This window comes from Misgurnus anguillicaudatus, chromosome 7 (assembly GCF_027580225.2).
Source record: "Misgurnus anguillicaudatus chromosome 7, ASM2758022v2, whole genome shotgun sequence".
NCBI classification, from domain to species: Eukaryota; Metazoa; Chordata; class Actinopteri; order Cypriniformes; family Cobitidae; genus Misgurnus; species Misgurnus anguillicaudatus.
This window is the reverse complement of record NC_073343.2, coordinates 40,000,851-40,027,169: the sequence shown is the minus strand read 5'-3', so window position 1 is coordinate 40,027,169 and position 26,319 is coordinate 40,000,851. Positions and strand designations below refer to the sequence as shown.

General features: G+C 38.4%; 1 protein-coding gene and 1 long non-coding RNA gene across 6 annotated transcripts in view; one reads left to right on the top strand and one right to left on the bottom strand.

The window, feature by feature from the left end:
- Positions 1-26,319, bottom strand: part of npas3 (neuronal PAS domain protein 3) — a 371,234-nt gene that overhangs the window by 90,979 nt on the left and 253,936 nt on the right. The gene's annotated exons all lie outside the window — the stretch shown is intronic.
- LOC129416973 (uncharacterized) lies at positions 1,095-26,319 on the top strand. The gene is made up of 5 exons (XR_008635644.2): positions 1,095-1,924; positions 2,005-2,093; positions 2,166-2,291; positions 2,380-2,462; positions 25,219-26,319. It is a non-coding gene; the product is annotated as an uncharacterized lncRNA (long non-coding RNA).

Here is a 26,319-nt window from a genome sequence, read left to right as displayed (position 1 = left end):
CTGTTCTTTCATTTGATATATTTTTATGTTTATATATTTTTAGAAGAAAATTTTCCTAAAAAGGCATTTTGTGAAACTTTTGCGAAAATCACAAAAAATGTGGGTGGGCAACTTAAAAAAAAAAGTCTGGCGGGGAATGAGTTAAATTATTTTAAGTCTTAAAGTTCTGCATAATTAAAGGATTAGTCAATTTTCTTAAAAGAAAAATCCAGATCACCACCATGTCATCCAAAATGTTGATGTCTTTCTTTGTTCAGTCGAGAAGAAATTATGTTTTTTGAGTAAAACATTGCAGGATTTTTCTCATTCTAATGGACTTTAATAGAGCCCAACACTTAATACTTAACTCAACACTTAACAGTTTCAAGAGTTTCAAAGGACTATAAACAATCCCAAACGAGGCATTAGGGTCTTATCTAGCAAAACGATTGTCATTTTTGACAAGAAAAATAAAAAATATGCACTATTAAACCACAACTTCTTGTTTATCTCTGGTCCTGTGATGCACCAGCGCGACCTCACGCAATACGTCATGACGTCAAGAGGTCACAGAGGACGAACGCGATTGTTGTATGTGGAATGATACTAATTAATGTCTTTGTGTCAGTTTATTGTTTACAATGGTCCACAAATGTGCGTTTCATATATGTAACACGTGACTTCTCTACGTCATTACGCAATTACGTTAGGTCGCGCTGGCGTATCACAGAACCAGACCTAACATAAAAACATAAAAAAAACATAATTTCTTCTCGACTGAACAAAGAAAGACTTCAACATTTTGGATGACATGGTGGTGAGTAAATTATCTGGATTTTTTTTAGAAAATGGACTATTCCTTTAAGGGCATGGCCACTTGATTGACAGGTGAACAGCCACTGCTGTCACTACCGTTGAGCTAGGTGGGCGTGGTTTCAGCAACCAGCCACTTCAGCTTCACCCACGTCCTGCCTCTTTACCCATTTTCGGTTATCTGCGAGTGATGCGTGGCCAACTATTGGCTTAAAAATTGCTCTTCACAAACCTATGGGTGATGTCACCGACACTAAGTCCGTATTTGTACAAGTCTATGGTTTTGGCGTTATTTAGCAGACTTGTGTTGCACGCCTGGTATAATAAAAATAAAAAAATCAATCTGTCATGAGATGCAGTGTATTAATATTGACAATGTGATGTAAAGAGATGAATAAGATACATAGAGACTGAAAAGCGATCTCTTTGAACGACACACGCCAGGGCAATAGTGTCCTTCATTTACTCTGTGTTCGTGTGTGATGTTACAGAGGAGTGAGTGTTAGGGCAATTAATTTCATCGCAAGGTAAATCCAGTCATCAGATCTTCCCAACTCGCTTCCACACACGTTATTAGTCTGCATGTGTCTGCCATCCCAGAGGATCCATGCGTTCAGCTGTTAAAAATGACCTTGCAAGATCACTAAACCACTAACTTTCCCATTCCCTCGCTCTCTCTCTCTCTCATTCTACCGTGGCTTCAAAACGGCGCCTCAACCAAAGAGAGGCTTTTTAAAGAGAATTTTATTTTTCCGAAAAAATACTACCAAGGATAAAGAGAGAAAATGCGTCCCCGCCCACATGCAAAACCTCTCGCACTTCACGCTGTTCCAGATTTTTGGAGGTTGTTGGAGTTTTACTCTCTCTCTCACGCACACAGACTTAGACTCTAATCTTTGTCGTATGCGTGGGAGAAGAGAAACTCGCTGGATGCTGGATGAGGTCTCCATGTGTAAACAACAAAGCGACTGTCATTTAATCAGGGGTCTTTTAAAGAATGCGTCAGCGACGCCGAAGTGGGACTCTGCGCTTTTTCCTTTTCAAGGACAATTGTTCTCTTCGCCCTCCGTTGGCATACGACTTCACATTCACGTAAACAACCCGTCAGCAGCCGCACCTCAGCTAGTTGTCTGTAATGTCACTGCTTTTGTTTGTGAATTATATTTGTTTGTGAAGGTTAAGTATTATCTCAGTACTGTGCGTTTCTTTTAGTTTGACGTGTACCTCACCTAAGACAGACCCTCGTGTGGGATCACGCCGATAAATACATCAGTTCCAGCATGTGCCGGTGCAGAAGCGATGTAAGAGGTTTCGCAGAAGGTAAATTCCATAAAAAGTGACTATGGGAAATTACTATTTGTTTTCAATTTCAGATCAAACAGATTTCTCTACTGGGAGAGAGGGAGCGTTAATGTCGACGAGGCCGCGCCGCTTCCTCCACGGCACCGACAAGCCATTAGTCTCTTCTGACAAGCCCGCAACCTGCCACAAACTGCAAAGTAATGAATTGGGGGAAAGATAAGAAAAATAAAATCATCCTTAATTTCTCAGCCTGCCTTTGTGTAAACTAATATTTTTCCACCCCAGCGCTTTTGATATGTTTGGTGCTGCGCTTGCCAAGCCGAGATTCTATGAAAGATGATGCTGAGACATGGAGGGAATGAAAAGAGGTAAAATATGAGAGCGGCGCTTGCGACATGCAGGCCGGCGGTTTTAGTACAGCACACAGCCGTTACAGAAAGTGATGTGTGTGTATATTTAGAAATGTTTGAATAATTATAAATTAACTTATTTATTTAACAAACATTTACCATAGTAAACATTCTAGTCCAGAAAGAAGTAATGTTTTAAAGGGACACTCCACTTGTTTTAAAAATAGGCTCACTTTCCAGCTCCCCTAGAGTTTTTTACCGTTTTGAAAACCATTCAGCTGATTTTCAGGTCTGGTGGCAGTGTTGTTTTCGTCAACGATGACGATAACGAAATGATTTTGTTGACGCACCTTTTTTTTATGACGCTAACGCGACAATGACTAGCTAAAATGGCTCTAAGGTGACCAAAACATGACGAGAGGCTTTCAAGTTTTTGTTGACGAAACGGAACGAAAATGATTATAAGTCTGACATTCACAACGCATGTCATTTCTGCCTATTTTGCGTGAAATCTGTCTGTATAATCCATCAGAAAGAAAAACGGAATGCATATTGGGAGACGACGATAAATGTGGCCACAAACTAGGTGGGAAGAATACCACCAACCTCAAGCGGCACCTGAAGGCTCATCATGCTAATAGTTTTTTGAAGGTGACTAACAAGTCACGCTGTTAACATATCATATAACGGTATAATTTTTAGCATAGCTTAGCACAATCCATTGAAGCGGATTAGACCATTAGCATCATGCAAAAAATAATGAAAGAGTTTCAATATTTTTCCTATTTAAAACTGGAATCTCCTGTAGTTACATCTTGTACTAAGACAGACAGAAAATTAAAAGTTGTGATTTTCTAGGCAGATATATAGGAACTATACTCTCATTGTGGTGTAATAATCAAGGACTTTGCTGCTGTAACATGGCTGCAGCAGGCGCAATGATATTACGCACTGCCCGAAAATAGTCCCCTTGATTACTTTTAATAGCAGGGGACTATTTTCGGGCAGTGTGTAATATCTTAGTACACGATGTAGCTACAGAAGAGTCAAGATTTAAATAAGAAAAATATTGAAACTCTTTGGTTATTTCTTAACGCGATGCTAATGGTCTAATCAGATTCAATGAATAATGCTAAGCTATGTTAAAAGTGGTACCACCAGACCTTGAGATCAGCTGAATGGATTAAAAAAAAATTAAATGCAGAAAACTAAATGCATCTAATCTGACGTATAAGGTAAAAAATGTGACAACATAACCACAGGTTGTGTAAGCTGCTGGCCACTAGAGGGCACTAATCGCTTACACGTACCTTGACATCGTAATATGGTGCTTGTACAAACAAACTATTTGACAGTCTCCATCGAAAAAAACATACATGTAGTTCACCTTTACCAAAGTACATTTGTACAAAACACTGTAAAAATACATTAAAACAGGCAGACCAAAAATCAATTCAACATAGTCTATGGCTGACCATAAGCTGAAAACCCAGTGTACACACAGAAAACCATTAATAAACACTCACAACCCAGATACACACATGCACAAGGCAATGTAAAAACACAAGAGTGGCTTAATTTGAAAACAACTTAAGCGTACAGACAGAGAATTGGTGTTTTGGTACTGAAAAATCATATAGTTGTAGGTAATGGACTGTTTGTATTCAGGGGCAGGAAGGCAATTACTTAGAGACTCATTAAGGTGGCAAATTTGTTAATGCACTGCTAAACACACACTAACCAACTGCCGATTTATGTTAATCTCTGTACAGCTGTTTCACTAGCAGGGGAAAAGTGTTTGTCCACAGCAAAGCAGGGATTTCACAACACGAAAACAGAGAAGGTCATGAATTTCACATAGATTTGATTCATTTTATGAACTTGTACGTGTGTGTGTGTGTGTGTGTGTGCGGCTGTTTGTATGTACACACTAAGTGCCGAGTTTTGTGAATGTCAGATTTTCTACCAAACATCATTATTCATGCAATTCACCAAATCCACCAAACAACTTTGTTTCAAATCTGTACAAATCTACTAAAAGGGTTCTGGATAGCCTGTTCTCAGAACGACATCTTAACCTTTAGTTACCTAAAATAAACATCTACTGTGTATGTACTGATGCCTAAAAGAACCCTAAAAAATAATACATGGACAGACCTATGATCAAACATCAAGAACCTTTCTACATTCATGAATGGCATTTCTGAAAATCTGTTTTAGTTCTGAACACTCTTATCGGATCTGGCATAACTTTTTACTTATTTCACATTCTCACAACATGCAAAATTCAAACATGTCAAACATTGTTGCGTCAGAAGCAAGTTATTGTTGTGTTATTGTTGATGTGCGACTGGAGTCAGCAGAAAAGACAACATGTTTTCCCTTGTGATGTCAGAAGGGGATCATCTTATAATAATACGGCCCCTTAACTCTTTCACCGCCAGCGTTTTAAAAAAAAGTTGCCATCCAGCGCCAGCGTTTTTCATGATTTTCACAAAAGTTTAATGCCTTCCAGAAAATGTTCTTCTTTAAATATATAAACATACAATATATCAAATGAAAGAACAGACCCTCTGCTTTAAAAAAAAAAACTTTCACGTTTTGTAATAAGCTCTTGAATATGGGTAGGTTTCTGCAAAAACACCACAGTTTGCGCAAAAAGCAGAGATAATTCCATTTTTGTGACGGACTTTTCATAGAGATCCCATTCAGAGAGATCCCATTTAAAACAGACACGGACATGCAGCTGCGGAAGGGCCACCTAGTGGATAATAGCGGTATTGCGGAAAGACAGAAATACTCGTCATTGGCAGGGAAGCGTTTTCTCTTGATTGACGAGATAACTCGTCAATGGCGGCGAAAGAGTTAATCTGCACTATCCAACCACGGCACTGCCAAAGTGGAAATTTTAACATGCTATAATAAATTCTGTATATGGTATTTTGAGCTAAAACTTCACATACGTACTTTGGGGACACCAAAGATTTATTTAACATTTTAAAAAAGTCTTGTCCTTTTTAAGGGCAAGATTTACTAACAGCTTGCGGCAGACCAAACCATCATTTTGGCATTAAATAATGAATGTCGGGATTTACTAAAGACGCACAGTGGATCATTAGCGCTGAAACGGTGTGGTCTAGTTATTTTTGCGACTGATCTTATTGCATTTGCATTTCTAGGAGTTTCCCTTTCAGACACTACATTTATGGGAGGAGATTATTTAAATGATTCACACAACGCAATTTACTAATGTTTACGCGCGTGATATTACTGGTATTTGCGCCAATATTTAACATAGAAATCATTTTGCGCTTGAAATGGCTGCAGTTGATGCTAAAAGAAGAAGCATCACATCAGGGAGCGTGTGATACAAGGCCAGTGATTCATTTTTAACATGTAAAAGTATATTTGGAATGCCAGCGGAACATACTATTTATAGTTTGCTAAACCATGTTATTTTTTAGTTACTGAAGTAAATAAAAGAGGGGTCACTAGGAGAAGTCCAACAATACCAGGCGTTTCAAAACTTATGGCTTCGTTAGCTGGGATTTCACACCCCATATTTTTTACTGCGATGTCTGTGGTGCTGAACTCAAGCTCATCAGGTGCTAGTAGATCACCTGCACCTCATCAGCTCAGTTTATTTGTGACCCTGTACTAATTTGCACTGTTCTTAGTAGATTGTGTTGGTTATTATGTAAATCAGTTGGTGCGCCTGTGTTATTTGTGCCTTTTTAGTAAATAACCCGCAAATATTACCACTCCCATCTGAGCTTTCTTTAGAATTGCGCTCTCGCACTAATCTGCTCCGTTTAGTAAATCTGGTCCTAAGTGTTTGAATTCATGCGGCTCTATGCCATTAAAGCACCATGAGAGGGATTTGAAAGCACTTCGCTCTCGCGGTATTATGATGTCACACGCCAATGAGAGCAGACCCATTTCAAACACCTCCACACAACATCAATGCTAAAGAAACCAATGCAGCCTTTCCGAAAAAGATACAAATCGGATCAGAACAGTTGTGGATAGTCAGTCATTCAAATCGGATATGCAAAAAAATCATCACCGTACAGGTATTCTGAACTGATACATGAATTTTACCCGATCTGACCTCTATTCCCGTCCTGTTGTGTGTCTGTGTGTGCTGTCAGTCAGGCTTGAGGGAGTCATTAGTGACCCCAGCATGCTCTGCAACACTAACCACAACTGAGTCGTCCACCGAGACCCCACGAAACCATCTGCACCCTCACTCTTCATTCAGACAGACCTAATGTTCCCTGCGCCCTCTGCAACATCATAAACAACATCCAAACACACTCTTCATTCAAAACTCAAACTGTATCCACTCCTCACATGAATGTTTCTAGCTGTCAAAAGCTTTCGAGTGGATAGTTTAAAATGACGCTAATAAAACCAAGCGGACAAAATGTTCTACACAGAAAAGTCGCTCTTTGTGCAAATCCTCGAGCAGCGAGATGCTCTGTGGAGACGGCGAGGGTCTCGAGACACTTAATGAATGAATCCGTGCTCGTGTCTCAATTAGCAAATAATTAATAGCTGTGTCGAAGCAAATTGCGGGGCTAGAGAGCTGCGCTTGTTATTAACTTTAACCAAATGTCTGTGCACAGATTAATAACACAAACAAACTTACAATAAAGAAGATTTTTAGCGCTGTCACATCTCTCTATTGAAACTGACAGTAATGTGGTATGCTTAGATCTCTTTGGAACAGAATAGTAGATATTAAAATATTCAGTTTCAGGCACCATTCACTTATTTCATAGAAAAATACTGTGGTATACGGTGATTGAGGCTGTCAGTATCTATAACCTTTTACTTTACATTTTCTTTTTTGTGTCCCAGATGATATAAGTTTATAACAAAATGAAAAATCAGTTTTGATTTGCCAGCCTTTAATTATTATTATACATCTATGTGAATGCATTTGCATGTTCAGGCTTAAAATACAGCATGAATCTTCAACAGGGGGTCAGGGGGTTCACGAAATGATATACCTATAGTCACGTAATTTTGTGATTCTTTGTCGTGATACTGTCACAAATTTCCGCGTTTTTTCGTGATCGTATCGCAGATTTCTGTTTATGTGTCATTGTCACGTATTGGTTACTCGACTGCTTTTCCCTATTTTCAAACCATTGTCGCTTCGGTTTAGGGTTAGATTTGGTGTTTGCAATAGGATGTCACTTTAAGTATTGGTTTATACTATTTTTTCTGATTTATTTTTTATATTTTCTGATTTTTAAACCATTGTCATCTGGCGTTAGGGTAAGAAAGTAATTATATGTAAATCTAACCCTAAACCAAAGCGACAATGGTAATAAAATAGGACAAAACAGTCGAGTAACCAATACTTGACAATAAAACATAAACAGAAATTCGTGGTCACGAAAAAACGCGGAAATGCGTGACAGTATCACAAAAAAGAATAAAAAAATAACGTGAGCACGCGAAACTAAACTGGACAGTTTCACGTGCGCACTCGATAGTTTCACGTGCGCACTCGATAGTTTCACGTGCGCACGTGAAACTATTGCATGCTCATGTGAAACTATTGAGTGCGCACGTGAGACTATCGAGAAATTAAACTTTATTGAATTTTTGCTTTTATTTAATTTTTCCGAAAGTTTCGTGAAACTATCGCATGCTCATGTGAAACTATTGAGTGCGCACGTTAAACTATCGAGAATAAAACTATTTAATTTTTCTAAACTATTTAATTTTTGCTTTTTATTTAATTTTCGCGAAAGTTTCATGTGAGCACATAAAAACTAAACTTTCAATTTTTTTTACTCCAATCATGTCACCTTAGGGGCTCGGTAGGGTTATACCACCTCGACAAAAAAAAATGTTTTGGGGAAAAATTTAATTAGGCATCAAACTTAAATGCATTAATAAATAATAAAAAAAGAAGAACATAACATTCCCACAATAAAAGCTATTAAGTTCAATTAAAAGTGTTATATGCAAAAAATAATTATTTGAATATCTTCGCAACCTAACCATCATAATAACGCGTTGTGTTATGTTGTGTAATAATGTGTTATAAACAATCATAAATGTACTCTTAATTTGATAAATGTACTGGTGCTCCTCCTCTGTATCCTTTAAGGGGTCCTACTATGGAAGTGAATGGTGCTCCTGTTTCCTGCTTCATTACAAATATCTTACTTTGTGTTCAGCAGAACAACTTGACGATGACTAACTGAAGACAGACTTTTAATTTTTGGATGAAGTATCCCTTTAACATTATGTGTGTTACTAATATTAACAAAAAACACTTGGTTACGAATAGCATCACAGTCTGACCATATGTTTTTATCAAAACTATTAAAATGCTTTCAGCAGCACCAATTCATGCCGCTTCAATGCATGTGCACTGGCTTCTAAAGCCAAACACTAAGAAAGCCAGCAGATGGAGCACAGAGTTCTGCTAACAGGTCCACAGAATTAAGGGTTACCCTACTACAAGGTAAGCTGAGGTTATAACACGATCTGGAAGAAATACAGGGGTGCGACTCCATCCAGATCAACTGTTTCTGCAGCCGGGCCGCGCTGGCGAGTTTAATGGCTTCTTAATGTATATTCAGCAGTCTGAAGAAAGGCTGTTATGTGCTGCTGTTGCTTGAGGATCTAGTTAAATGATTCAGAGGGAAACTATGGCTTTCATTTAGACTCGTGCCCTCCAGTCTGTTTATACTGGTCGATACACTTGTCTGAAGAATATAATGGATTAGCACATCATTCAACACAGCCACGGCGAGGCAGACCGCAGGCGACCGAGAGAGAAAAGTAAATTACAGTTAGCAGCCGGCCTAGGCCATGCCCTGAGCGAGGAAACATCATATCAACTCTCGCAAACTCCCGTTCCACCCACCAACCAGAGTTCACGGGGAAATAGAAAAATAAGAAATGAGAAAATAAGATAAAACCTTGCAATGAGGTAAAACAATTTCAGGAAATTAAACAATAACAAGATGTCCAAGCGTCTTCCAATTTGAATTTATGCAAGTTATTTTTGGGATGTGACATGAAACAGGAATTAAAAAGGCATTTTACAAGAATCACATCTGGAGTTAGGAAGCAAAAGTATATATCTATTACAAAGCGAAAATGGTTTAAAAAACAGAAAACAAATGAGAAAACAATAAATAAAACGTCACGAAACGATTCGCCATATAAGTGAATGGGAAGGACTGGCGTATCATATGCACGCAAAATCGGAATTTGGCGTATCTATTGCACGATAATCACACTGCGTGTCATTTGTACGCATCTTGGTGAGAACGGGTAGATCTATTATTATATATACAAATTTTTAGGCATATTTGGTCAGTGCTGATGTGAAAATCAAAGCAGAATCACCTTTAACTCTTTCCCCACCACTAAGAAAATGCTTTCCTGCCAATGACGAGTTTTTTCGGCAATCCATATTTCCGCTATTATCCACCAGGTGGCACTCTAACCCAACTTATAAAACCCGGAAGCAACCCCGTAAGGTCCAACAGTTCAAACTGTGTATGTTTTGATGATTGCTCTAAATCTGATCTCTATCAAAAGTCCTTCACAAAAGTGCAATTATCTAAATTTTTTGTCCCAAATTTGGTATTTTTGAAGATACCTACCCATATTTGAGAGGTGATAAAAAAAAAACAAATTAACAAACATTTTTTTTAAGCAGAGGGCTTGTTCTTTCATTTGATAAATTGTATGTAGGCATTAAACTCTTGTGAAAATCAAAAAAAAAAAAAAAAAACTGGTGCTGGCTGGAAACGTAAAAAAAAACACTGGCGGGGATAGAGCTAAAGTAACTGGTGTTACACTCTTAACTATTTCCCCCGCCATTGACGAGTTATCTCAACCATTAAAAGAAAAAATTTCCTTAAAAACGTGTTCCTGATACATTTTTATGTTAATCTGCAATAATGTGATTATTCACAAGATGGCGCACTCACCCAATTTATGAAAAAACTCAAACCAAAATGTTATTTATTAATTTTAAACTCTGTGTATGTTTTGATAATCGTTCTGTATCTGATCTCCTACACAAAAATGCAATTATTTTAAAATGTATTTTAAAGAAAAATACATATGTTTAATAGTTTATAAGCAGAATAAAAAATATAAATAGGATAAAATGTTTTTTTTTTGTTTGTTTGTTTGAAAGCAGAAGGTCTGTTCTTTCATTTGATATATTTGTATGTTTATATATTTTTAAAAGAAAATTTTCCTGGAAGGCATTTTGTGAAACTTTTGTGAAAATCACAAAAAATGCTGGCGGGCAACTTTTCAAAAAAATGGCAGGCGTGGAATGCTTTAAAAATAAAGATGTTAAAATAGTTTATTCATAGCAATGCCATAAAATAATTGAGTTTTAAATATAAAAAAATTTTTTTTACCTTTTAATAGTCTGTAAAACCTTTATCCACCTTTATAAAAAAGAAAACTCTTGTGCAAGATGTGTTACAGGCAAAAAACATCTTAAAACAACTATCTCGCCTCTTCCGCACACTACACCTGTACTCACGTCAGCCTCATTGTCTTCTAGTAGATGACATTTGATTTATTCTCAATTATCCTACTGTGCAGTATAAAGACATGAGAAATGTAAACGAATACTCCATCTTATCTTAAGAGTGAGTTTGCTTTTCCTGTAGGAAACATGGCTGAGGGTTCTGGAATCTCTCGCTCGCTCTTTCTCTCTCTCTCTCTCTCTCTCTGTTCCATTAAAGGAATATCGATCGAACCCCGCTGCTCGCTGCGCCAAAATGCCATGAAAATAAGAGAACTTAATATAGCTATTCATTTTCATTGAAAGAAAAGGTTGAACACATACCTTAACATTTGGAAGCCATCTTTTCTTGGGGAAATGAAACTATTAGTTTGTTGGCTAAAATTAAACCTAAAGGTATGAAAACAGCATACCTTTATACGGCAAGACAACAACTTTAATTCTGATTAAAAGACAGACGAGTGTAAAAATGCATGTCAGTCGCAGTCAAGTGAATACTGAGTTTTTGTAAAATGGCTTTCAGTCTATATCTGTATTTGAGCATCTATTTTTAACTCGGACAAATACAACCGTTAATTTTTCACTAGCTGCTTTTTCACTACTGAACACGAAGTGGCAGAAGGGAACAGAAGCCTGAGGCAATGCATGTCTGAAGTGACAAATTTCAAGTATCAAACCATTGTTTTTTTGATCAGGTCAGATAGTGTTGCTCTCAGTGGTAATTTGAGTGATCAATGGTGTGTGATACTACAAACAAATCCTCCAAAATCTCTTTATAATTAATGACCTGTGGTAAAACTGGACCAAGACATTGAGGGATTTATCAGTCGTCTTCAGAGAAAACTCAAAGGATAATCAGACCTAGATGATGACTATTAGGGGACGTGTACACCTGCGGCCACCGTATGTTTTCGATTGTTTCCAATGCCGTGCTTTTAAAAAACACCAGGAGCTGGCAGTTTTTGTCTGTGCCCAGAGTTGAAAAATGTTCAAATTAGGGTGAAACGCTCAGCTTGTCAATGTCACTTTTATCTTAGCCGTCCAATCACAGTGGAGGAAGTGCTGGTAGAAATGCTGGCAAGCACCCACGGTCGCGTTTAAAAGCTTTGGTGTACACGCCCCCTTAGAGAACCCATTAGGGCTGGGTATCGATTCTGATGTTCCAGATCGATTCGATTTCGATTCACAAGCTATCAAATCGATTCGATTTTGATTCTCGGTTCAATTTTTGATTCGGGTTCTCGGGTCGGTTTTTATACTCGATTCTTGATTCAACACAATGAATATAGATTTAATACAAATACTATATTAATAAAAAAGAACAGTGAACAGCACTTTACAAGTGGGTAATTAATAAAAAGAAATTAAAAGCCACAACACTGTCGTCGTCGTCTTGCTTGCTAAGTCTAAAATGCTTCCATACCTCTGACTTTTTATGTGAAGGTGGCATCAACGTCGATGAAACACCCGAAACCGCCATTTTAAGCATTGAATGAATGATAGGCTCGCTCCTTGGTAACATCGCGCAAGGCAAAAAAGAGGGTGACATCTAGTGAAGAAGACTAGTAATTAGATTAACGTTAATATTACGTTTAATGTTTACGGAAATAAATATGGAAAAAAATCGATTCGGCTCTTTGAGAATCGATTTTAAATCGACCACGTAAAAAACAACAACGATTAATCGAAAAAAGAAAAAAAATTGCCTAGCCCTAGAACCCATGTGTAAAAGTTATAGTTCACCCAAAAACAAAAACTTTGTTGTTTGAACCCCCAATATCTTTTTTGTTCTTCAGAACACAAATGCTAATTTTTGGGTTTTCAGTTTACTATGGGAGTGGATGGTGACCGAGGCAGACATTATTTGAACTATTTAAATGTCCTGAAGACATTTACTTACTCTGCTTATTTGTTGTAGACATCGCTGTTGTTTCAGTTGGTACACATTATTCAAAAGTAAAAATCTTAAAGGGGACACATCTTGTCCTTTTTCAATGTTTAAGTACTATAATTGGGTCCCCAGTGCTTCTATCAAACTAGAAAATGTGATTCAACCCAGTAACTTAATTTTGGTAAACCATTCTCTGCAAGCATGTGAAAAAACAAGTCATTGAAATTTGGCTCCTCTTGTGATGTCAGAAGGGGATAATACCGCCCCTTAATCTGCACTATCCATTCACAGCACTGCCATTTAGTGCAGAAATCAGCTCATTTGCATTTAAAACGACACACCCAAAAACGGCCCTAAAATGTCGAGTGGAGTTATTTGTTAACCACTTTTTGGGTCCTTTTGAAACTTGAAGAGGTGGTCACCATCTACTCCTATAGTAACCAAAAAACTAGGGTGGCCATTCGTGCCAGTTCCGCCGGACACGTCCCGAACATGTTTTCGTGTTCGTTCTCCGGAAGTCGCGATGGTCGACCGCATACGTCATCGAGGTTCTCACATTTCAGTTAAAATACATTAGAAAATTACGATTTATTTCTTTTTAAGACATACAATCATTGTAGTTTCATTCTTACCTTGAAATGTAACGGTTGCTTTTCTGAAAATAAACGTGAAATATTAAACCTTGATGACGTATGCGGTAGACCAACGCGACTTCCGGAGAACGAACCCGAAAACATGTTTGGGACGTGTCCGGCGGAACTGGCACGAATGGCCACCCTACAAAAAACAACATGAGGGTGAGTAAATAATGACAAAGCTTTCGTTTTTGGGCAATCCATCACAACCAAACCGATCAGAGGCCCCATTGACTACCATAGCAGGATAATAGAATACTATGAAAGTCAATGGGGCCTCTGATCGGTTTGGTTACAAACATTCCACAAATTATCTTTCTGTTCACCCTTTAGACAGGTTTGTAACAAGATAAGAGTGAGTAAATAATGAGAACATTTTCTTTTTTGGGTGTACTATCTCTTTAATAAGACTAGGACACGTCAGAAATACATTACTTTTCAGTTGTTTTGTAATTCTCAAGACATTATTTATTATTCAATAATAGTCTTATTAGATTTACATTACTGTAATGCAATAATCTATCTGCAAAGATTTTTGTATAAATCTGATCTGATCTAGATGTGTCCTTGATTTCTGTGTTGTGGTTTTGTGAAATTCACCCAACTAACTGCTTGAGTCATACTGTAGAAGTGTTGTGTAGTTAAACCAAATGAACCATTAAAGACAAAAATGTGTTAAAAGTGAAAATGTGCAATTCTACAATTCAAAAAGATAATCGAAGCATTCTTGACTCATAACCAAGCTTTTACCACCAGAAATCCTTCACTTTTTCACAAAAGCCAGTGTGTTACCACACGTTCACCAAAGCCTCCCATTGGGAAAACTGTGAATTTATCTACGTCTAATGCATTTACAAATAGATTGTCAAGGCGACCCGTCCTGTATCTTTTTATTGCATGTCAAATCTGCGTCTAGAAAAGGTGGACTCTTAATCTCTCTCTTCAATATGCAACGGCTCTATCTTACTAATGAAAGTGTTGTCAGCATTTCATCGTTTGCATGTCGTCTGCGGGCGCTGTGTTAATGTAAGATCGTGTGATACTACCAGCCTTTCAAAGCTTAAACAGGGGTGAGGAGATAACATACATTTTAAGTTAGGATTTAAAATTCACGCTTCAAAGAAATATCATCTGTGATGTGCTTTCAGATTAACTGAATTGGAAAAAACTCTTACATTACATACTGTGTAAATTATCATAAAAAATAAATGCTTATTTGCATGATTCCTAATCATTTGGGATGTAAAGCAACCCAGACAGCATGTGTATCAAAACAACGCCATCATTCTTTATATGGATACTGATCTCTGTGCATTCTGTGCCCTATGGAATTCTGGGAATAATGAAAACAAAAAAGGCATCCAAAGGGGGTTAGGATGACATTAGCAGGCAGATGCTTAGGCCTCCCAAAAAGAACAGCCATTTGCACTTAAATGAGGGGATTTGTGGCCTGTCACCCCATTACCAATATACCATATGTGAAACCATGTCTTTATCCCACATTATAGAAGTGGGAATGATATCTCCTTAGACCACTTTTCTCTCTCTCTCCCTCTCTGTTACTATCTTTCTGCCTCTCTCTCTCTCTCTCGTCTCATCTCTCTTTACAGAATATTTCAGCTTCAATTCGCTGGCGTCCATAAGGGATAAGTTAGACATGACTCCTGCTGCTCTCCTGCATGTCTCCCAATGTTAGATTTTGAAAAATGGACTCGGGATCAAACCCTCTACAGAGCAGCAGGGCCCGTCTGCATGTTTCTGAGCAAACAGCTAGATATGGCAGATAAGCGTTAAAGGATTAGTCAATTTTCTTTAAAAAAAAAAAAAAATCCAGATAATTTACTCACCACCATGTCATCCAAAATGTTGATGTCTTTCTTTGTTCAGTCGAAAAGAAATATGTTTTTTGAGGAAAACAATCCAGGATTTTTCTCATTTTAATGGACTTTAATGGACCCCAACACGTAACAGTTTTAATGCAGTATAAAATTGCAGTTTCAACTGAGTTTCAAATGACTCTAAATGATCCCAAACGAGGCATAAGGGTCTTATCTAGCAAAACGATTGTCATTTTTGACCCCCCCCAAAAAAATGCACTTTTAAACCACAACTTCTCATCTATCGCCAGTCCTGTGACGCGCCAGCGCGAACTCACGCGATTGCGTAATGCCGTGGAGAGGTCACATGTTACATATATGAAACGCACATTTGCGGACCATTTTAAACAACAAACTTACACAAAGATATTAATTAGTATCATTCCACATACAACAACGTCGGAGCGGTCCTCTTTCTCCACACTTGTAAACACTGGGGCGGAGTTTCGCATTCGTCATCCGTGACCCCTTGACGGGATGACGTATTACGTGAGGTCGTGCTTGCGCATCAAAGGACCAGAGGAAGACAAGAAGTTGTGGTTTAAAAGTGCATATTTTTTTATTTTTCTTGTCAAAAATGACAATCATTTCGCTAGATAAGACCCTTATGCCTTGTTTGGGATTGTTTAGAGCCCTTTGAAGCTGCGTTGAAACTGAAATTTTATACTGCATTAAAACTGTTACGTGTTGGGGTCCATTAAAGTCCATTAAAAATCCTGGGATGTTTTCCTCAAAAAACATAATTTCTTCTCGACTGAACAAAGAAAGACATCAACATTTTGGATGAGATGGTGGTGAGTAAATTATCTGGATTTTTTTTAAGAAAATGGACTAATCCTTTAAAGCTGATGCTGTATTTTGCATTTTTGTAGTATTAGATTTTTTTAGTTTAGATTTAGTTACATGAGCATTTGGTATTCTCTCTCTGACTCTTAAAAGTAAAAAGTTCACTTAAAAATTCAAATTTTGATCATCGACTAGTCTTTCCGTTATAAAAGTCGTAGTGCATGTAGTACATCACACTCTGATATTACAAACTTTGATATTCACCTTCATCCTCACACCCACTGCCATTCAAAAGACTTCCAATCACTTGCAGGAAATGATGCGTTTCCTGTTCAGCTCACGGGTTTGTCTGATTGATGCCAGGGTATTTGGATGTGCCTCTGGCCCGCAGGCAGATACCGGCCTTAGCATCGCTCTTTCCTAATGTATTCACTGCAGAACGGGGCAGGAAGGATGGGGGAGAGATATCAGACGGTCCCAAAAACCGCAGCAAAGAGAGTGCGGAGTAGATCGCAGCACTGCCCTCATTCTTCACCCGCATCTCTGACGTTCTCCCGCTGTTTATTTTCATGCGTTATCAGTCGCGGGTCGGCCCGCTCCGCACCTCCTCTCCAAACTCTACATATTGATTCATTACTAATTATCTATCGCGCCGTCCGGAGAGCGCCGTGCATCATCGCAGGTGCTACGCGTGATAATGGACGGATGAAGTTATCATGCTTGTACACAAAGTGGCAATGACATTTGGGAAAAATCCTCTAAGCAAATTTCTCGCCTTATCTGCACGCAGTGGCGCAACGGAGGCGACGGCTCAGAGCAGCGTCATTAAGTCACAATAATTAGCTCTCATTTGTAAAAGCTTGTGTTCATAAATACTGATAATTGCATTAGCGGTATTTACAGGCGTGTTTTTAAAGAGAGCGATGGTTAAGAGCCATTCGACTTTACCCATCATGACAAACTACAGAAAAATTGTCCTCATTATCTAAAATTGAATCAAATCTTGATCAGAAGTCAAAGAAATAAAGTCTTAAAGAGACAGAACCGCTGACAGATGGATGAATAAATATACATTGAATAACATTATAAGTGCAACACCAGATCTATTCTTGTTTGAATTCTTATAACGCTTGTTCTTTGACTTCATCTCTCTCTCTCTCTTCATGCACAACGAAAGTCTTATTTTCCAAAGCAAGAGATGGAAAACAGGCCTGTACACATGCTGTCTGTGACTCTGTGGTCTCACATCTGAGAGGGTCAAATCTCATCTATTATTCCTCATGGCACGAGTCACAGGGGCTCATCAGCTCTTGTTATATCCTTATATGATGGGTTTCTTGCTTCTAATACATAGAGGAGATTACAAACGCATTTTTCTCTCCTGCAGCATCTGGGTGGGTATGTCACATTAAGGTGTCACCCTGGCTTCTGATAAAAAGGTTATTACCGGCTTTATGGCCCTGCCATCTAGAAAAAGAGCACACCTTATGTGTAATGAATAGCGTTTTTCTTTATAGAGGCCAACTGTACATTGTAACCGCCTACTTTTGTGTCGTCTACCTGATGTTGTCTGTGCAAAGCAATATTGGCTTTAGTTTACTGCAGGTGTTTTTAGACGTAGAGCGAATTAATTCTTTTCACATTCCTTTATGAATACACTCTTGTGGCAGGTATAAAACAAACATATTTACAAATATTCATGAGATCTGTTTCTTTTCTCTGCACAATATACAAGGGCTATAGATAGATAGACAGACATACAGACAGACAGGCAGGAAGACAGACAGACAGATAGATAGTTCGACAGACGAACAGACAGACAGACAGTTCGACAGACGAACTGACAGACAGACAGACAGGCAGGCAGACAGACAAGCAGATAGATAGTTTGACAGACGAACAGACAGACAGCCAGACAGACAGGAAGGCAGGCAGGGAGACAGACAGAGAGGCAGACAGATAGTTTGACAGACGAAGAGACAGACAGACAGTTCGTCAGACAGGCAGACAGATAGATAGTTCGACAGATGAACAGACAGACAGACAGGCAGGCAGACAGACAAACAGATAGTTCGACAGACGAACAGACAGCCAGACAGACAGACAGACAGGCAGGCAGGCAGGGAGACAGACAGACAGGCAGACAGATAGTTTGACAGACGAAGAGACAGACAGACAGTTCATCAGGCATACAGACAGACAGTCAGTCAGTCAGTCAGTCAGTCAGACAGACATGCAGACAGGCAGACAGACAGGCAGACAGACAGTCAGTCAGTCAGACAGACAGACAGACAGACAGACAGATATGCATGCAGGCAGTCAGACAGACAGACAGACAGACAGCTAGGCAGGCAGGCAGGCAGACAGACCGATAGATAGTTCGACAGACGAACAGACAGACAGACAGACAGACAGTCAGACAGACAGACAGACAGATAGAAAGAAAGACAGACAGTCAGTCAGTCAGTCAGTCAGACAGACTGGCAGACAGACAGACAGACAGACAGTCAAGACAGATAGATAAATTGTTTGACAGACAGACAGACAGTCAGACAGACAGAAAGACAGCTAGGCAGGCAGGGAGGCAGACAGACAGACAGACAGACAGACAGTCAAGACAGATAGATAAATAGTTTGACAGACAGACAGACAGCTAGGCAGGCAGGCAGACAGACAGACAGACAGACAGACAGAAAGATAGTTCGGCAGATGAACAGACAGACAGGCAGACAGACAGATAGTTTGACAGATGAACAGACAGACAGGCATACAGACAGACATACAGACAGTCAGACAGATAGAAAGACAGACAGACAGTCAGTCAGTCAGTCAGACTGGCAGACAGACAGACAGACAGTCAAGACAGATAGATAAATAGTTTGACAGACAAACAGACAGGCAGGCAGGTAGGTAGCAAGCTAGCTAGACAGACAGACAGACAGACAGACAGACAGATAGCTTGACAGACGGACAGACAGCCAAGCTCACAGACAGACAATCGGATGGATAAACAGACAGACAGGTAGGTAGCTAGCTAGAAAGACAAACAGGCAGGCAGACAAAAGGATGGATAGATGGACAGACCGACAGGTAGCTAGCTAGACAGACAAACAGACAGACAATCAGATGGATAAACAGACAAACAGGTAGGTGACTATTTGGATAGACAAACAGGCAGGCAGAAGAATAGATAGATGGACAGACAGACAGACAGGTAGCTAGCTTGACAGACATACAGACAGGCACATACAGACGGACAATCAGATTGATAAACACCCTGAAAAAAATTAGCTGTAATTATGCAGCTGGTTGCCAGTAAGTTACTGTAGAAGATAGAGACTGAAAATGTTTCATGTTCATTTAACTTCGGACAAACTGTTGCCAGTAAATAACATAAATGTAAAATCTACAGTAAGTTACTGGCAGCTAGTTGCCAGTAATACCCAGTAATACTGTAATTTCTACAGACATTTTTTACAGTGCAGACAGACAGGTATGTAGCTAGAAAGACACACAGGCAGGCAGACAGATGGATAGATGGACAGAAAGACAGACAGACAGGTAGCTAGATTGACAGACATACAGACAGGCACACAGACAGACAATTAGATGGATAAACAGACAAAAACACAAACAGGCAGGCAGACAGACAGACAGACAGACAGACAGACAGACAGGCAGGCAGATATCTTGAAAGATGGACAGACAGGTAAGTAGCTAGCTAGACAGACAGACAGGCACACAGACAGACAGATAGCTTGAAAGATGGACAGACAGACAGGTAGGTATCTAGCTAGACAGACAGACAGGCAGTCAGTCAGGCAGGCAGACAGATAGCTTGAAAGATACACAGACAGGCAAGCAGGCAGACAGACAATCGGATGGATGGACGGATGGACAAACAAACAAAAAGACAGACAGGCGCACAGACAGACAAGCAGGCAGGTAAATAGTTTGACAGACGGAGAAACAGACAGACAGACAATCAGATGAATGAACAAATAGACAGAGAGACAGGCAGACAGACAGATTGCCAGACAAATAATAGATAGATTACTTGTAAACAGATAAGAAACAAGATCTTAAAGTGCAACATACATCAGATTTAAACTTGCATCTTCCTAAAGAGCACTGAGGCTCAATGTGTCAGGAAAATGTGCAGTAACCACTAAACCACAGCTCTGCTATACGCCAGCAGATTCAAACCTACTTGTTTTGAAATGCTGATTCTCTGTAGCAGATGCTCGACAGCATCGCACATCACCTCTCAACCCCACTAGCGGGACTTGAGGCAGAGTCAGCCGGTGAAATATGAGAGCTCTTCGTTCATTTGTTTGCCACACTCTTTCGCCCTCTCTCTCTCTCTCTCTCTCTCTCTCTCTCTCTCTCTCTCTCTCTCTCATGTGAGCCTCCAGTAAAAAATGCATCAATTTTCAGCACCAGTACGACTCTGATCTCTTCATACCGTACAAGATTCAAGCATTAATTAAAACACAGCAGTATATCTGACAATGAATATCTTCGCCAAACCCTTCCTCTGCCGTGTTTTCCAGACGATGGCAAAGCTTATCAATAAAAGCATGTGCGAGTGTGTCTACATGGTGCTGAGAAACATCTGATGAATTGATGTAACTAATAAAAAGCAGATGACATGGGAGTCATGGGGCGTTTTGTCTAACAGTTACAATAGACTCGGCTGTTTGGGGAAACATGGAAGATATAGACTCTATAATCACTCGAAACCTGTCAAAAAACATGTCAAAACTACTTTAGGACCAATAAGACTTCATGTTTTGTGACATAATATTTGTGTCAAATAAACATTAACAGTGTAAAAAAAACAATGCAACAATGACTGTAAAAAATGTTTATGTGCTTATGCATAAAATCTAATGTACATACTGTAAAAAGTAATGAGAACATTACAGAAATGGGACTCGAATGAGAATTAATAGATGTACTGTAAAGAGTAAAGAGATTTTCTGGTTAAAATGAGCTTAATTATCAATTAAAATCATATAAATGGGGTGAAATGCATTTTCGTGACAACAAAATTTTCTAGACCTCGGACCTTTAGATCTCATAAATAACATGATCCTCTCTTTAAACCCCATGTCTTACAAATAAAAAAATGTTCTCATTTTAATAAAACAGCCTATACAATTAATCTCAACTTCAGTGACACAGAATAGCAATTATAAGTACAATCAAAACCGTACAACACAGCTGCTTTTCTGATCCGATATTCTCGTTCCTAAACTCGGATCAGATCAAAGACGGGCTGGGAAAGTCTGGTGTCAGCACTCCGGAGATGTTATCGCGAGATCCTCCGCCTGACATTAATAACGCCAGGCAGACATCTGAAATGAGAGGGACCGTATCGGTCTGCAGATGAGGAGAATTGGGCTTATCAAAGAGCTATTTAGAGATGAACGATACGGGCCCACAAACCCAGAGACCCCGTCCTACAGACAGGTGTGCATGCTGTGCATCTGAGACGATACATGGCTATAATAATATAATGTAGTATTATATCTTTGGATATGTTCTTACAGTATTGCAAAGTTTTAGCGTGTAAGGTTAATGTAAAGTGTTTGACTTCTAAGGACAGTGTTTTAAAGTTATATAGTAGCCTTTAATAGGTTAATCAATGTATTGTAATGCTTTTAAGAACTGCGTGGGTAAAGAAAATGAAGCACAATGAAACGCATGCACGCCTACTGTGACTACTTAACCAGCGCGGTTACTTTCTTTGCCATTATTAAACATTGTTTAATATGAATATTTAATCAAACACCTTTCATATTCATTCAACAAATGCTGATTATATTTTCATATTAATACATCTTTTGTGAGATTGTTGTGGTTATGCCACCATTCAAATGCAAAGTAGGTGACAGCTGGTAGTAATAATAATGATTTAATAAATATTACTTGAGTAAATTATGACTTGGGTCAGCAATAAAAAACAAAGCTACTTTTTACACAGCTAAATACCAATAAAGGAACATTAAAATATTGATTTTAGTTCACATTGATTCATTTTTGACCACAAATAGATGGTGGGAGACATACTGTATAATATCTACTGTACACTGTAAAAAATACTTTGCTGCCTTAAAGGAATATTCCATTTTCTTAAAAGAAAAATCCAGATAATTTACTCACCACCATGTCATCCAAAATGTTGATGTCTTTCTTTGTTCAGTCGAGAAGAAATTATGTTTTTTTGAGGAAAACATTGTAGGATTTTTCTCATTTTAATGGACTTTAATAGACACCAACATTTAATACTTAACTCAACACTTAACAGTTTTTTTCAACGGAGTTTCAAATCACTATAAACAATCCCAAACGAGGCATAAGGGTCTTATCTAGCGAAACGATTGTCATTTTTGACAAGAAAAATAAAAATATCCACTTTTAAAGCACAACTTCTCGTCTAAATACGGTCGTGATGCGCCAGCATGACCCTACGCAATACGTCATGACGTCAAGAGGTCACAGAGGACGAACGCGAAACTCCGCCGCAGTGTTTACAAATGTGTTGAAAGAGGACCATTCCTACATTGTTGTATGTCAACTGATACTTATTAATGTCTTTGTGTCAGTTTATTGTTTACAATGGTCCGCAAATGTGCGTTTTATATATGTAACACGTGACCTCTCTACGTCACTACGCATTTACGTTAGGTTGCGCTGGACCGGAAACGAAAAGTTGTGGTTTAAAATAGCATTTTTTTTTATCGTTTTGCTAGATAAGAACCTTATGCCTCGTTTGGGATTGTTTATAGTCCTTTGAAACTCCGTTGAAAAAAACTGTTACGTGTTGAGTTAAGTATTAAATGTTGGGCTCTATTAAAGTCCATTAAAATGAGAAAAATCCTGCAATGTTTTCCTCAAAAAACATAATTTCTTCTCGACTGAACAAAGAAAGACATCAACATTTTGGATGACATGGTGGTGAGTAAATTATCTGGATTTTTCTTTTAAGAAAATGGAATATTCCTTTAAAATGTTTTGTTGAATCAACTCGGATTTACAAGTCATTTCAACTTACTATTATTTATCTTGATTAGAGAGGAGTTGTTATAACTACACAGGTGAGTTGTTATAACTTATAAAATTAAGTTGACTTTCTCAACTATATTTTATAAGTTGTGACAACTCATCTCTGTTGACATGACTTGTAAATCTAAGGTGATTTAACAAAAAATTTTAGGGAAGCAAAGTATTTTTTACAGTGTAGGCGCATACATACAATATTGCAGAATGCCAAAATCGACCAATCAGAATCCAGCATTTTACAGTGATTTGACTATGACATACTACATACTTAATAATACATACTTCAAAAAACACAGAAGGTCTTTTGAAAACAAGGACACAATTTAAAAATGTGACTTTTTCTACTTAGTCTCAAATAAAAGATCACCATGCATTGTATAGCTGCTCGCCTCTTACATTAGTTTTTTAAAGAAATTAGTATAAAATAAACATAAATTATTAGTAAATAGTATGTGGCGATATGAGGTAAAGCAAGAAGACACTGTTGAATATTAATATCCAAGGTGCAAACATCTATAAAGACAAAAGGATCTTCAACAAAAGGAGATGAAAAACTCTTCTGAAGTTCTTTGACCTTGACAATATGCCGCCAAACCATCTGTTCATGAGTTAAAATCCCTCCCGCTCCGGGAGTCTCCGTGTGTCTGCTTTTATAAACCCTTTCTCTGTACATTCAACCTGGAGTCAAGTCACTTAACACCGTCTATTGTTAACCGGCTGCCATGCCGGTCTATATCTACAGCGCTTTTAATTTTTCAGTCATCCAATTATTAACGGTCTTTGTTAGTTTTGAGATTACCGCTGATATTTTCTCTTTTCCATAATGTTTTGGGTTTGACATCGAGATGAGGAAGGTTGAAACTTTGGCTCCCTAAAGAACGTCAAAGACGCGTACAAAGACGGGCGTGCGGATGCGTCTGCCCTGCTGTTAACGATAAGGTCACCTGTGGGATTGCTGAGATTATCTCTGTCAAGCACTTGGATGCGCTGCAGTCAAATGATGCATCGTGGAGTCATTTTTAGTGGGAAAATTCATGCTGCTGTTTGCTTTTCAAAGTGCCCTTGTAGGCTTTGGCTCGGAGCACTTATCAATTTAAATGTTGTGAATTAATAATGTTTATAAGATATAGTCCATGTAAAAAGCGGGGAGACACATTAAATCAATGCCGGGTTGTATTCAATAGAGGAGATAAAACCTTTGAATAAGAATAATAAACAAATCGGTCTAAAATGAAACTGATCTTTTTGTTTAGCTTAATTGGTAGAGCTTTGCATTTGCAACATGAAGGTCAGGAGTTTGATTCAGGAACACACATACTGATAAAACGCATAGCTTAAATGCACTGTCTGCCAAATGCATAATATAAAACTTTGTTGAAAATGTAACTGCACAAATAATAATAGAAAAAACGATTGAATCCCACAAAAGCAGCTAACCATAGATTGTATTTTTAAATCTCAATCTTTACCGTTAAAAGCAAAACAATAGAGCTGACTGCGGAGGAGTTTAACAGTAAAACAGACAAAGCGTAATTGTTCCAGAGGGTCATGATGGGATACGACAGCCTCGGCTCTGAGCTGAGGGTGAGGACTGAAACAGGAGGGGCAGTTCGGGGAGCTCTGTGGATCGCGGGTGGCTCAATTAAACATGACCTTCCTCTGCCCTGTCTCTCCTCACACCGCTGCAGGCTCACATGCAAATGCTGACCCTCGGCCGTCATGCTATCATAAATAAAAGAGTACTTATTATGTATTTAGTAACATTTTTCTAGGTCTACCTTGATGGGCTGTAATAACAGCCGGTGAGATTTCACGGCATTGTTTTATTGTTGAAGTTATTCTGAAAAATACGTTTTTTTTTTAAAAAGTCCAAACTTACATTAAAATTGTACTGTGAAGACTATAAATAACAATCATTAACCATTACAATCTGCTGCAATGGCAATTAATACATTCGTTGTTTCTTGTTTATTTCTTTATATTTTAGACTGAAGTATGGATATTATCCAGTTCACTTCACCAGTCATGCTAAAGACCTTCAAAAGCATCTTTCTACAGTACATTGCATAGGATACATGTTACAGACACAGACAGGTGTGAAAAGTGAGGAAGGAAGCACGGAGATGTGGCCAGACGTTTATGCTAATAGACTCGATATTCATCAAGTCTCCATGGCCAAAGCAGAGCGTGTGATAAAGAGGAGGGTGGAACGTGAAGAAGAGTCATTCATGGTCTTGATTGAGACACACGGACTCCCCTGTCACCTACAACACAGCAGATGTCTGCATTCCACACCAGAGCGGTAGACTACAGCCCACTTGTCTCAACTAGGTTAACAATACAGCTAATTTGACCAAAAAACCCCAACTTACACAAGAAAAGACTAGTTAAGTGACCAAACACAATTTGTTTTTATATTAGTTGTGCATCACACTGCTAATCTTAAGGCAAAAAAGTGAAAAATATTAATCATAGTGCTTACATGACATCATTATAGAAAAACAGAAAAACGTATAATCTCCATGCATACGGCCTTTCCCAACCAAAAGTGTCTTCGAAATTGTAAATCAATATATTGTTTTATGTGAATGGGAAGGCCGAATGATCATTTTGAAGAAAAAACTCTAGACTACTGGATCCTGTTTTGAAGTCTTGGGAAAACATGTTTAGAATGAGTTTTGTGGACTTATATCAGTGACTTAAAAATTTTGCTTTTTTAAAAAACACGCATAAACATTTTTCTCTCAAAAATACAAACATGTACATACATGTTAATCATATAATATAGTAGCCCAGTTTGTGCTGAACGCAGTGTTATGAGACTTTTGCCATTTATATGTTTTTAAGCAACTGAAAAAAGCACAAATGTCAGTGCATGTCAAAACTTCTCCAGGGCCCTAAAAACCCCTTAGACCCCAGAGGGTTAAAACATGTATTTTGAAGTCTATTATAGTATATGGGGTGGTTTCTGGAACAGGGATTAGCTTAAACCAGGACTAGGGCTTAGTTTAATTAGGAAATATAACTAGTTTAAACAAACATTCCTTACTAAAAACATTACTTGTGTGCAAAACAAAGGGCACTGATG